The sequence below is a fragment of the Coptis chinensis genome, chromosome 9 (assembly GCF_015680905.1).
Source record: "Coptis chinensis isolate HL-2020 chromosome 9, ASM1568090v1, whole genome shotgun sequence".
In the NCBI taxonomy this organism is placed as follows: Eukaryota; Viridiplantae; Streptophyta; class Magnoliopsida; order Ranunculales; family Ranunculaceae; genus Coptis; species Coptis chinensis.
Genome location: NC_141464.1, coordinates 34,014,828 through 34,029,896, shown reverse-complemented (window position 1 = coordinate 34,029,896; position 15,069 = coordinate 34,014,828). Strand labels below are relative to the sequence as shown.

At 38.2% G+C, this 15,069-nt stretch overlaps 2 pseudogenes; one reads left to right on the top strand and one right to left on the bottom strand.

Moving 5' to 3' along the window:
• Positions 1-1,029: 1,029 nt before the first annotated feature.
• On the bottom strand, positions 1,030-1,124 carry LOC147475668 (small nucleolar RNA R71; annotated as a pseudogene).
• An 11,156-nt stretch (positions 1,125-12,280) lies between these two features.
• LOC147475667 (peroxidase 72-like) lies at positions 12,281-14,798 on the top strand (annotated as a pseudogene).
• The last annotated feature ends 271 nt before the right edge of the window (positions 14,799-15,069 follow it).

Sequence of the window (15,069 nt, the reverse complement as noted above, 5' to 3'; positions counted from 1 at the left end):
ACTCAATTTTATGTTTATCAAATGGCGCCGCTGCCATCTTAGTTTCACTTTCGCATTGTTTTTGTAGTACAAGTACTTTTCTTAAAGTCCCATTAAACCCACCCACCCTTGTTTGATTCATACTGTGGTTTTCCTAGTTAGCATTGGAAAGTTCCGCAAAAATATACGGAGCGACCGGCTTCTAACCGAGCCCGAAAACTTAAAAAAAGATCAGAACACCGAAACGACCCGCCCTAAAACACTGTCACTTCAAGTTACACGGAGCGCGACCGCGCCCTAAGCTAGAGTTATCCGGATATCTACAGTTTTGATTCGAATTTTGATTTTTCAAGTTTTTCAGTGTTCTAACTTGTTATATACACTGAACACGCGTAAACAAGATGCTATTCATAACCGAAGCAAGGACGCAATCAGGTATTCCTTTCTTCCACACCTCGCATCTCCTGTTAGAGGTTTATACTAGTATATCAGATTTGTTTGGAGTGTTGATGGGTTAGCTAAATTTGGTCTTAGCCTTGTATGAGATTAAGGTCTGGTCGAACAAAAACACCAAACGTAATCACACAACAACGTCAACAAACAATTCTATCTAGTATACCACCCACTACACCTCTAGCTACTATTTCACACACACCACCTGACATAATGCCCGACGAAGGAGAAACTCCTCTCTCGGACTTTTATAAAGCCTTGAGCGATAGCCCCAAATCTTGCATCGTTCTAGCAGACTGTGGGGGATTTCCGAATCCCCCCAAATATTTTTAATTTGTTACCCGTTTTTCATGGATTAGACCATGAAAAACCTTATCAGCACATGCGTAGGATTGAACAAGTCCTAACAACATTCCACCATCCTACGGTTGGTGCGGAACAAATTAAACTAAGGGTATTCCCTTTCACCTTAGCCGATAAGGCGGCGTCTTGGTTAACTGCCCAAACGCCTAATTCTGTGGACTCGTGGGCTAAACTTGTTCAAATTGTTTATGGAACATTTTTACCCACCCCTAAAGACGGATGAGATGCTTTCCAAGATTCATTTCTTTTCGACAAAATCCTCATGAATCATTTTCAGAGGCTTGGAATCGTTTCACCGATCTCCTTATATAGTGTCCACATCATAACTTAGTGAAAGACACGTTAGTTCGTTTTTTTCAAAGGACTTCTACAGCACCATAAAGAAGTCCTTGACATAATGAATGGGGGTAGTTTCTTAAGCAAAGGAGCCTCGGAGGCTTATAAATTTTAGAGGATCAAACTAAAGCGAAATAAAAACTGGGGTAGTGACGATATCCACCGCTCCGCTAGTTCATCAAATACGATTAAGGCGCGGTATGTTTGAAATTAAACATGATCCCGAGCTTAAAACTCTAGTCGAATCACTCACTAAAAAGGTAGAGGCCATTTCGTTCAACAAAAGCCTATCCCCCCGGCCATGAATGTAAATTCAAATCCATGTAGTTTCTGTTGAGCCCCTGAGCATCCCGACTTCCATTGTCCTATAGCCTATGAACAGGGCTTGTTCCATTAATAGTGAACCTAACGCCCGCGGAGACAAAATCCCAACTTCGGTTGGAGAAATAACCAACACGCCACACCTCCGTGGTACAATAATCAATATGTTAGGCCAACACACGCTTTTAACCAAGCTCCACCACGACAAGGGCGAGTCGGGGTAATTTTAATAATTATAACAACCAAGTGCAACCTCGACAAGGACAAGCACAAGGTCAAGGTAGTTATAATAATTATAATGCTAATAGAGGTATCGTTCCGTAAATAATAATTATCAAAATCCACCCATAAATAATTCACGCGAAATAGTTCCAAATCCACCACCGTGACTACTACACCCACACAACCGGATCGTCTTGACACCTTCATACAAGTGAGCCAAAAACTTTTCCAAACCATGGCTCAATCTAACCAACAGCTTCTACAATCCGTTAATAATTTAAGGCAATAGTTGGCCCAAGATAAATCCCAACCCAAAGGTGTGTTTCCAGGTCACAAAATACCTAATCCTAAAACAACAAACACAGCCTGTGAGGTAACCAATAATACTAGTAATGAATATGAAAATGTAGGTGAGCTAAAGGCCATCACCACTCTCCGTTCGGCAGAGTGGTTGATAACAAAGTAACTATGCCTATAGTTACCCCACCAGTAGCCCCTACACCTGCTATTTTACTAGATACCGAAAAAGAAATTGAAGAGCCTACCACTGTAGAGGTACCAGTTACAACACAACCTAAGAAACAGAAAGCCACGGTTAAACATCCAGGTGATACCATTGCTATATATAGACAGAAACCACCGTTTCCACAAAAATTAGCCGTGCTAACTAGGGATACTAATTATGAAGAGATTAGGGACGTTTCAAGAATCTAACTATAAATCTTCCCTTCCTCAAAGCTATTAAAAAGCTACCACACCATGCTAAGTTTCTTAAGGAGTTGTGTACTACTAGGCGTAGGACCAATATACCAAAAGACGCCTTTTTAACAGAACAATTCCCAACTCTATCTGAACATAATGGAATTGTTAAGTACAAGGACCCTGGTCGTCCTACTATACAATACACCTTAGGAGATTCCTATACGACAACCGCGTTATTAGACTTGGGGGCTAGTGTTAACTTACTCCCGTTTTATTTGTATAGACAAATAGGCCTAGACGAAATGCAACCCACTAAAATGACATTGCAATTAGCTGATCGGTCTATTAAGTATCCTAAGGGTGTGGTCGAAAATGTTCTGGTAAAAATTCAGGATTTCTACTATCCGGCTGATTTTGTCATCCTCGATACAGAAGTCGTTAACGACTCTGTCCCGATCATCTTAGGGCGTCCTTTCCTGAGCTACTGCCAATGCGCTCATTAATTGCCACGATGGTTCAATGTCCATGTGTTTTGGCCATCTTGTTGTTCAAGTCAATATTTTTAAAACAAAGACACAATTACCCGATTCGCCTATGGATGGAGAGGTTAGCATGATCGAGAGCTTTGCTCGAGATTATTTCAACAACACGTTCCCTGATAATCATATGCCCAAATTTCTTTCCTTTGGAAGTTCAGACTCCAACATTTTCATCCCTACACTAGTCGATACACATATTACGAATGAGGATGAGATAGATTACTTTCTCAAAGATGTAGAGGACTATCATAGTAACGTGGATATGACCAATCTAGATGAGGAATTCGATGAGTTTCTTAGAGGAAGTGATGATTCACCCTATCAAGAACTACTTTGCACAACATCCACCTCGACTCCCCTCCTTCCACCCATTCAAAGGAATCTCGAGTTTGCACTCGATCCTTTTGTTTTTTCTGTGCTTCATAATTTTGTTAAATCCACCTAGTAAACAAATACTTCAGAAAGACAAACCATTTGACACCTGCATTTTCAGACTTGAGACAGTCCCTACCTACACTATGAATGAGTTTTGTGCTAAGCCCACATCCTCATTTTTTCCATGCTTTCCTTCTACAACTTATCCATATCCACCATATTCTCCACAACCATTCACCTTCCCACACTTATTTACTAGAACACCCTCTCATTCAAAAATGAAAAAGAAGGTGCATGCTAGGTTACGTAATAGGGTTATCCGACTTCGCTTTCATTTCACTAGGTTACGTCATAGGAAATCTTGGTGCTTGATTGTGTTTGGATATGTTTTCTGTGATATTTATTTATGGAATGATCCACAACTATTTCGGTTGTTGATATATGATAAACTGCATGTTCATACATATGTTTAGATAAAGTCTCGAGTATCTGACTATAAACGACTCAACTTTTGTGTTTGGTGCATTTCCTTTCATTTCCATATATTGGTGAGTGCACCATTAAGGTAACCAGGCCCTCCCTATGGAGTGTGTGGCTGTAAGTACCGGATCCTAAGTCCACGTTTAACATAATTCACGTTTTCCACTCTTGCATGTTTTCTCGGATTTTTGAGTCATGTTTCTCTATGGGGTGAATTATGTCTTTCTTGTTTATTGTTTTTCATTATAAAAGTAAATATATATATATTAAAGAATAAACATAGTAATCTAGGAAGTCTCAGAAATCTGACTTTAAAAGACCCACTGCTAAAAAACAAATTTTCTAAGCTTTGTTGTAAAAAATTTGTTTGGGGGGGGTGTTTAGATGTTCCGTCCTAGAATGTTTTATGTCCCATTAGAGTTGCTTAGGCCGTTTAATGGTATTTCGATCTGGGTTGACATAATCATGAATTTAGAGTTCAGTCCTGCGCATAATGTACATCATGCCCGCACTTCGAGGCGTTTTCCACTATCTTATATGTCATCCACGGTCAGAATAGAGTGTTTTATGGATCATTGGATTGGAAATTCTCTCATGATCATTTCCATATCTCATTCGCAAAAATCGGACCGGTAACGAAGCGGCAATTTTGATTTGAAGTTTCGCAAAAATCGAAAAATTCAAGAATTTCGAATTGGGCTTAGGCCCAACCCGTGCCCACCGGCAGCGCACCCGCGCCCTTACCTTTGCCCCAACAGTACTTCATCTTCTCAAACCGCCATTATCAAACAAAACCGAAACTTCAAAACCTAAATCAAAAAATTAAACAATAAACCTAATTAAACCCACACCAACCATCAAAAATCCGCTACAAATCTTCTCAAAAACCAAACCCTCACCAAATCCACCAACTTACATCACCAAAACCCACGAAAATTTAAAAAAATTTGTGAACTGTCGTGCCACCACCGCGCCACCACCACTGTTTGCTTCAGTCGGTCGATTCAATTTCCAACACCACATCCCATTTAAACCCCCACTACATTCCAAACTCCAAAATGGCTCAACAACGTCGAATCTTGCCGGAGCAAGCATTTACTGCCGACCACTTCGCGCCGTTTTATGGTGATGAAATGATCAGTAGAGACTAGAATAGCTTGTGGTACTCGACTGAAGCCTTTTACCACGAAGACTTAGTCCGACGGTTTTACAACACGAAGGAGGTGGAGGGGACTAGAATTTTTGTTATGGTTGTGAAGAAGAGGAAGGAAGTAACTACTGGGTTGTTGGTTGAGATTCTAGGCATTCCGCCTAGAATCCATCTGGATGTCACGTTGCAGGAATCCCAATATAATGGGGTAGAGCCATTGATGAACGTGACAGTTACCGAAGGGAACTACAATGCAAGATCGCATTGTGTTCGCCAGGCATCCCTCAGAACCAACCAACTGGCTGCAGCTCAGTGGATTGGTCGAACGTCCTAGGGAAGGAGAAGGTCAGCGACATCGGTCTGAACTGCCTCCACATTTTATGGATACTCCAGGAGCAGAAGTACGAGTTCTGTATCTTGGAGTTTTTGCTTAGCATGATTAGGGGAGTAGGGAAGTCTGTTACACCTCTCCCTATGTTGATAACCAAGATCATGCTGAAGTTGAGAGCAGCCCAGGCGTCTGATAGGTCTTACATCACCCTACACTGAAATCCTCGCATCTATAAAGAGTGTGTCCAACGAGTTTGGAGGTTGCTTGAGGATAGGGTAGAGGACGAGGAGGATGGTGGAAACGAGAATGCCGAGGAGGATGGGGGAAATGAGAATGCCTCGGAGGATGAGGAGGACTTGACTTGTTTTGATGCGGATGCCTTGGAGAGGTGCTGGTCAGATGCAGAACGTATGGCTGTGATTTATCGTGGCATGCGTTCGCTCAACACTATCTGCGAAGACCTCCGGACTCGACAGACAACTATCCATCATAACTTCGAGATCCGTACACAGAGAGAGGATGTGAGGTGGGAACAGATGAGGGCCGAGCTAGAAGCTCAGCGCCACTTCCGGGCTGACATGCTTGCACGATTCCCACCTCACGGGGATTCTCCTTCTGATGACACACCATCGAGGCACGAGCATCGTCGCCGAAAGACGAATGGTGCTGGCCCATCGGGAGGTCAGGAGCTATCTCCTGACCATGTGCCCTCCGCTACCAGTACCGAAGTAGTTAGGGATAGTATCGTTTGATGTTTATTTGTAGTTTCATTATTGTTGTTTATTTTAATGTAAGTTTAATTCCGTAATTTGAATTTGTAGTGAAATGTACTTCGAATGAAAATTTTAATATAATGATGTTATTTTCATTATGCGTGGTTGTTTAATATTGATCCCACCTTCCCAAATTGTTTGGGGGTGGTGTTATCTATTCCAGCATGATTTTTATATGACCCTTGTTTTAGAATTTATTGCGGAGTCAAGGTGAAAATGTGGCCGTTTAGGCAAATTTATGAATAAGTATATGAAATCTCAATTAAATAGGTAGATTCTATCCTAAATTCAACCTAAAAGATACTAGGTTTGTTTTAGAATCAAGGAAATGAGTTGTTTCCGTTTTGGTTTGGAAAGTTTAGGATTTCGAACCTGCCAGAAAAACTTTTGGCAACTTCCTGATCCGTTTTAGCAACTTTAAACCTATATAAACTTCATTCATTCTACACTCACAACTCACACTACACCTAACCTTCATCACTCACCTTTCACTCCCACGATTCCCATGTTTCATCTCAATTTCCGATCTTGACAAGAGGCTTTGCAGGAGGAAGCGCGCACTCCGCAATTTTTTCAGAATTTTTGTCGAGGCGCTTTCACTGCTTCAAGGTGAGCGCAACCTGCACTCAAACACTGGAATTCTAAAAACTTCAGAGCGCGCCCGCGCCCAAGAGAGCGCACTCGCGCCCTGACTTCCGTGGACCAGAAAAATTTGAGTTTTCTGTGGGTAGTTTTCGGATCATTCACAGCTATTCCAGAGCATAATTTTGAGATGACATCTCCTACCTTGATACCGGAATAGTCTTTCGAAGATTTGTTCCAAAGCACTACTTATGGTGCTTGGTTTCATGTTTTATCACATACGTTAATGGGAACCGCTTATTGTAAGACCTGATGCACTTTATTCTCCAACACTAGCATCTTATTTTTACGATAACTGCATTTTCTTTGAGAGACCAGATGGAGAACAAGTGTTCTCCATCAACATTGATAATGAACCAATGGAAATTACCAGGTTCTTGCTAGCATTTGTTCTTGGACTTGCTATGCCCGCTGAAATACAAGACCCATGGTATTATTGGGTAGATAATATGTATGTTTACACTTACGAGTTTTTGCATGAGTCGTATGGCGCGAGCATTTTCCGTATCGAGGACCAAGGGGAATATAACATCGCCTTTGGTAGCCTGTCCATGAACATAGGAGCTGTTATGTTTTGGATCATGCTAAACATTTTAGGGGAATGGCATTTTTTTTCTGTGAATGAGGCCACTTGCAGCGTCTTCCTTGCTTTAGCCACGGGACGTATGTGTCATGACCTTCCCCGAACCTTGATGTCTAGTTTAGCTCGATCCCATAGCATGAGGCATAAGTACCTTCTTATGCCTGTTCTAATTTCCCGTATTATGCTATGTTTCTTTCCCCGCTTTTTGTACACGTTTCACGGATTGGATTATGGTCGATTAATCGCATTGACCCACCAATAGTATTATTCGATCTTTCCGTTAATGACTTGGCAAAGGGTGGAGGATACAACCCTCATCGGGTTGCACCCTACACCTCGTCAGACCAAGTGGCTCTTAATAGGTTAGCAATAATAGATGATAAATGGCGGGAAGCCTGGCAAATTATCATGGCATGGCAGGACGCGAAGGAACCTCACTTCTTTATAGAAGAAGAGGATGAGGAAGATGATGAGTAAAGTGGGACATAAGGTAAGTTTTAATTCTAGTTAGTGTCTGCTTATGTCCCAAGCAATTTCATTCTTGTTAACCCCATAATGGGTAGAACTCGTATAGAGTTGATTCAGTTTTTATTTCCTATATTAGTACGTCCTAACCTTGTTTTGCAGATGTTCCTGAATTTCACGCGATTCAATGGTATTTTTCCTACCCTTTTTATTTAAAATGCTTTGAGGACAAAGCATGTTTCTTGTTTTGGGGGGGGGGGGGGCATAGAAACACGTGTAATTAAGGCATCTGTTAGGATATAGATATGTATAATATGCATTTGTTTTCTAGTCAAAATTTCAAAAAAAAAATCAAAAATATAAATAAATAAGTTCATGCTATACACTTAGGAATATTGGTATTGTTTTCCTTCTCTATGCTCTTAATAATCTAGAAGTCTCACGTAAATTTTGTATTAGAATAATTTTTAGAAACTTAGGTTAATATGTAGGTAATAATCTTTGCATCTATCTATAAATATATTACATGAGTATCGATGATTGTTAGCAGTAAGTTTCTGAAATCTAGGCTAGAGTACTTATTCTACAAATCCTGTGAGAATATAGCCTAAAGCCTTATATGAGTGAAACATTTGAGAAATGACACAAGGGAGAAGTAAAATCCGGATAGAGAAATCACACGTCCACTTGCTTGATCACTATGCCATATCCTAAGCGAGAATTTAGGCCCTCTTTGGATCGATATAGCCAGAAATTCAAACCTATGAATTATTTTCCGCTAGTAGCCCTTCTGAGCCTTTCTTTAGCCTTTCATAAACCACATATCCTTTACCCTGTTACAAAACAAAACAAAATAAAAAAATTCAACCTACCCAATTTAGATAAGTCTGAAAATAGAATGAGGAAGAAAGAAGAAGAGAAAAACTTGTGTAAACAAAGTTAGTTAATGGCTTCAGAAAATAAAGAAAAGAAGTTTTCATCCAAAGAAAAGAAAAATAGAAATAGAAATAAAATAAAAACTCCAAAAATAGAATAAAAGGGAGTCAAAAGCCAAAGAAAAGAAAAAGAAAAAAAAAAATATGGCTAAGGATGGAAACAAAGTGTAGAAGCAAAAGTAAATAACAAGGTTTTCTCTAGTTACATAATCTGAAGACTCTATTATCTCGGACTTGTCCTTTTGAATATCCATTTCCTTCCTTCTTAAACCATCTCCTAATCCCATGACACCTAATAAAGACCTCTAGCTCAATTAGGAATAGGTTAGTGTGATAGTAAGTGGCGATGTGTTTGATCGACTCGAGCTTCCTTGTTGTCATTGAGATTGTAAGGTAAAGTGTACCCACCGCATTAATCAAGTGAAATAAACTTGAGTGGAAAAATCGAGTGTTGTATCTTGACTATTATTGTGAGAACCTACTTAAGGACGCTTATTCGAAGTTTCGAAACGAACCTGCTAGGCATTTCATAGTATTACTCATTGTATATATGTTTATGGTAGATGATTGATTATTATGCATATATTAGCTTAGGTTTCAACTTGATTACTCTATATGCATTGCTAGTGAGAGGAATAGTTAATTTAGAGCATGGATAAGGAAACAATAGTTTTATTTCTTAGTCGTTGTAGTATAGATGAAGTTTGTGAGTACCTTCACTTTGGAAAACTCTCCACGAGGGCTATAACTTCGTCCACTAGGGAATTCCTAGTGGTTTAAGGCCTTGTTGCATATGGTCAATGCAATCGCGCTCTCGATTAAACGAGTAGTTAGAACTCCATTTTTGGTCACTTATTCTAATTTCTCATCTTTGCTTGAGGACAAGCAAAATGCTGTTTGGGGGTGGTTTGATAAGAGCCCAAAACTGTAGTTTTAACCCTCATGAAATCATACTTTTAGACCAATTATGTGAGTAATAATTAAGAGTTAACACTGATTACGTGTTTTTATGCATTTCAGGCTTCAAAGTCCATTATGTGCAGAAATGTGCCACTTTAGTGAGATAAAGGAGCAAAGGTCAGTTACTAAGGAGTTCCGTGACTAAAGACCAAGATTCAAGAAGACAAAGCCTTTCTAAAGCCCGATCAAAAGCTAAAAAAAGTCGGCCTTGGGCGTAAACAAACACAAAGTCGGCCAGAACTTTCGAAGGCCGTATCTTTGGACTCAGACCTCGGAATGGGGCCTACCTTATGTCAAAACGACTAGCTCAGAAAGAGCTTTCCAATGGTTCAAGCCTTGACCCAATCAGAGGAGCAGAAGTGGACGAAAATTCTATTGAATCCAACTGCAGCTAAAGTGACCTTTTTGGACAGAAAGAATTGGGTTTTGGGCCTAATTCTCTGGCCCAAAACATGGCTCCAAGCCCATGCACGATTTTTGGATCTGAAAGTATAAAAACAAAAGCTTAGCTCTTTGTTAATGGTAGATAGGGTAGATAGTTAATGGTAGCTAGTTAGACCTAAAAATATATAGAATTCTAGATCTAGTTTTCAGTAGATTAATTAAGTTTAGTTCCATTTCAATTCTTGTTTTAGATTAAACTCTTAGAATCATTATTCTTAATTAGTTTGATTAATAAATTAGCTAGTTTGTCAATTTTGATTCTTGTCATTTACAATTGTGTAGATCTAATTTCCCTTATTACGTAGATAGCTAGACTTAGATTAGTTAGATTATTAATTTAGTATTTGAATCATTGTTTTATTATTCATTAGATTAATAAAATAGTGTTCTCCATAATCTAGTTTCATTTCCATTAATTGTTTAATTTCAATTCGTAGATTTAATTAGTTGTCATTATTAGTTTAATCCAAATTATTGCATTAGTAGTTTTAAATTGGGTTTAAACAAGCAAAGTTTCAATCTTTATATCATGTCTTGTTTGAATTCCATTGGGAATGATAGCGTGATGATTCTCGGCTAAACCTCCATTGAGGGGGTTGAGAAACCTTGATGAAAGCTTGATTCCAATTATCGTTGAGTCGTCGTAATTTCCTTTCCACTCTAGAAATGATTAGTTCACCATGAGAATGAGTTTAATCGTTCACATACTAGTTATGAATTGGTAGAAATGCCATGCGTAATTAGGGATTAGGAGTAACCATATTATTCTGCGAAGCAGTTCAATTCGATTACGATTAATGCAGTTTAGTAGGATTAAGTCGAGTTAAGGTGGAATCGATCCCCCTCTAACTCCTTATCATAGAATCAACGTAGCATTCCATAGTTGTTCTAATAGTCGACTAGTTGCATCTTGTGGGTACTTGCATCGTAGTCTAGTTGCCACTTCGTAAATCTCTCATTAGACTTTAGAGTTAAGAGTATTTATACGTAGAAAACACAGCATGCGGAAGGACTAGGAGTGGAACGAACTTCCTACTCCACTATATCTCATAGGATTGAGAGTAGAATCTTTGATAAATATAGACACGTAACAATAGTTTTAGTTTACTTACGTTTTGAGTTTCATCGTTCATTTCGTAGGTAAACTATTCAATTTTATGCTTATCATGTCACTAACATGTAGAAAAAATAAATCATAATGGGATAGGAATGGAAATATTTTTGACTGAAAACAATGCTATAGAAAACACACAAAGAAATGAAACTTACATATGGTCGGGAATTGAAGACATGGATACAGGTATATTTTGAAGGCTTGCTTCTAAGTTCCTTATTGTTCGCTTGCTACTTCTACCACTTATGAGCTCTCTTTCTATTCTATTGCGTTGGGCCAACTTGTGTCGAGAAGGCTGAGAGGCTGTAAAAGCATTGGTCGGACTAACATTAAGAGTGGATTATGGAGGAGTAACTACAACCTCATTTTGCACAGGAGGTGATTGGACTTGATGGCATTCATTTCCTTGTTTTTCCCAAACATGCATTTTATATTTGATAAAACATAACCATCAGAAGGTAGTAAACAACCACCGCATATAATGAATGTATATATGTTACATACCTTAGCAAAGGTAGCAAGCACATGGTCAATGATCCATTGTTTATGCTCACGTACTCGATTTATATAATCCAATTCTCTTTGCTGCATGATGCAAGTACATGAAAAGCCGCATAAAAAATAAAATGAGAACGTTGTCAAATTAACAAAAGAGTTTTTCTTTGTTACAAAATTTAAAAGTTTGAAATCATATAAGAATCAAACATAACCAAACTGTGAAAAAGGAACTTCAAATACTTGAACAGATGCAGTAGGTTCATTGGTAGATTTAGGTGGTACGTCGACAACAGAAATATCAAATGCACTTGCAGGTGGTGCCTTATCCATGGCTGATAATCAAATATTGATAAGGAAATTGCAGCAAATAAATGAAAGTGGTATACAACTATGATCAGGAACAACTATTAAGGGAGGTTCGGAGTCGTGCAAAATGCAACCATGTCACCAGTACCTCCAATTAGAGTTATCGACTTTTGTATAATTAAAATATAAAGAGTTCTGATCCACTGGAACTTCTACCAAAGCTACACGCATGTACTATACTTTAGTGTGCACAGCAAAAAGGTCTAAAAGCATAAAAGAGGCAAAGAAAGAAAGTGCAAGAATTGAATAATGGCAATGTTCGTCTCGCAAAAGAAACAAAAACAGCATATATAGTCTAAAAAGATTGCTTCCCTTCTGCCCAACTACAGCCTAGCAATTTTAAGAACACGGATCGCAAGAGATACACAATGGAACACTTCAATAGTGCAATCCAAGTGATAAATTATAGAAAAAGTTCGTCTCGCAAAAGAAACAAAAACAACATAGTCTAAAAAGATTGCTTCCTTTCTACCCAACTACAACCTAGCGTTTTTTAGAACACGGGTAGCAAGAGATACACAATGGAACACTTCAACATTGCAATCCAAGTGATAAATTATAGAAGAAATCGTATGTTAAGTCCAAATTGTATAGCATAGCCTTAATCAAGCATAGCTAATAAATCCCCATTGATTTCTCATTGATGCTCACTCAAGCATAGCCTCCCTTAACTTTCAGACCCTAAAGTAGTCTTTGCCTTTTGAAATTCATTATTCCAATCATGAACTCAAACCTTTTGAAATTTATTATTCCACTTTTTGATAGACAATCCAATATGATGCTAGCTGAGATATTAGATGTATGGATTGTATATTTAGTGCTCCCATGAAAAGTTAGAAGCACATCCTTATGGTTACATTTCGAGGAAACAAACATGCATTGAAAGAAATCAATGAGAATTTAAATTTGAGTATTCTTTTCTCCTTACAGATAGTCCAACTCCTATTACTTGGCTTTACAACGTCAAAAAGGGAATCAAAATTTTCTTATAACTGAAATGAGTGGTCATGCACAAAAACTTATATCTTAAATATTTGAGTGAAGCGTGTTAGAAACCCAAGGCAAAAATAATTATAACTGTCAGTTACCCAACATACAATGCAAATTGTCAAAAAATCAGCTTCATTACTTGTCACCCACATCTCATTAGACAAACTAACGAAGTTCAGTGATTATATTTTAACATGTCACCATATTAAAAAATAAGAGTAGGACTATTAGGGGTAAATGTTGATTATCACCCAATTTTTCCATGTTTTTGCTACTTAATAAATGAAAATAAAAAACATTATATAGCCTTCAAGTACACATCATTGTAATAAGTTAGCCCAGTCCCCTCATAAATATATTATTAGCAAAGAATGTATAAGAAAAGTTAACAATGAAATCACACAACAATGAAAGAAGAATTTGCAAACCTTGCCGAATACCCACCGAATGAAGAGCTTCAATAATAAAGAGGATCGTACCTCGAAGTGGCTTACTTGAGAGTGACTATTTTTTTTTGGCGTGAAGAAAAAGGGGGGGAAATGGTTTTTTTTGCTTGCGTGAAGAGAAGGAGCATGGGTGAATAGGCAAACGAACGAACTCTGTAAAGTTTTCTTATATTTGTTTTTGGCAAGTATATAGGACTCTAGTTGGTGGTTTTCAATAGGACTGTTAGAAGAAAGCGAATATTTTGTACAGTAAGTATATAGGACTCTATTTGAAGTGGTTTTTAGTAGGACTCTTAGAAAGAAAGCGATTGTTTACCGTAGGATCTCCCAAAATTGTTTTCTCCCCGACCTCTCGATATAACAACATAAAAAGACCAAGCTGCTTTATTAGCATTATAATCAGTGAAAAGGGGTCTAATCCCAACCAAAACTCTGCTCGAGGATTTAATGTTGTCGACGACATAAAATCAGCACTGCAAAAGGAATGCCCGACACGGTCTCTTGCGCTAATGCCTTGGTTTTAGCAGCCAGAGATTCTACTATTTTGGTACCAAATCACAACATTTTTCTTTACTCTGATGTTTGTAGTAGAAGAAACTGAATTTTAGTGAGTTGATCAAATTATTGTCTATAGGCTGTTGGTCCTAGTTGGGATGTTCCACTAGGAAGAAAAGACTCAAAGGGTGCAAGCTTAAGTGGCTCTAATAACATTATTCTAGCACCAAACAATACATTCTAGATCATTCTCACCAAGTTCAAGGTAGTAGGACTCAATGTGGTCAACCTCGTCGCACTTTCTGGTATATATACTGATCACCCGATCAAAAGTTTTATTTAATGTTGGGATAAATTAATTTTGTAAGACAACACTATGCTAATGGGAACCAACTAATTTTGGACGTGTTACGAATGCAAGAAGCCACACTATTGGATTTTCTAGATGCACTAGCTTTAGGCAAAGACTATACAATCAATCAGGCAATGGGCAACCCGATTACTCACTAGATCAATCATACACCTCTCAACTGAAAAAGAACTGTCCAAGATCTGGTGGTGATCAGAATCTATTTTTCCTAGACTTTGTTACACCAACAAAATTCGATAACTTCTACTTCAAGAATATTTTAGCTTCTAAAAGACTACTAAACTTGAATCAAGTACTACTAACAAAAAGTGAAGCGTCCATGGAGTTGGTAAAGAAATACGCCGAAAATAATGAGCTCTTATTCGTACAATTTGCTAAATCCATGGTCAAGATGGGTAACATTTCTCCTTTGACAGGATTCAAGGGTGAGATCAGGAAGACTTGCAGGAAGATTAATAATAGTTAACCATCAGGGTGCAATTGTTGTACATAGACTTGCATGAGGTCGCAGACATGCATGAGATCACACATTGACATGCTAAAATATAGATTAAAATTGAAAGTGGAGAAGAGTTTGAACCTTTCAGTAGCCTATTTCCTTCAGGTGTTAAGCATTAACAATGGAGTATATATGGGACTTCTAATCCAACCAATTCAACACTTAACAAATAATGTCAACACTACTTAAGCATTAAAAATTATCTATGACTCAAGAACCACTATAATTAAAAAAGAAC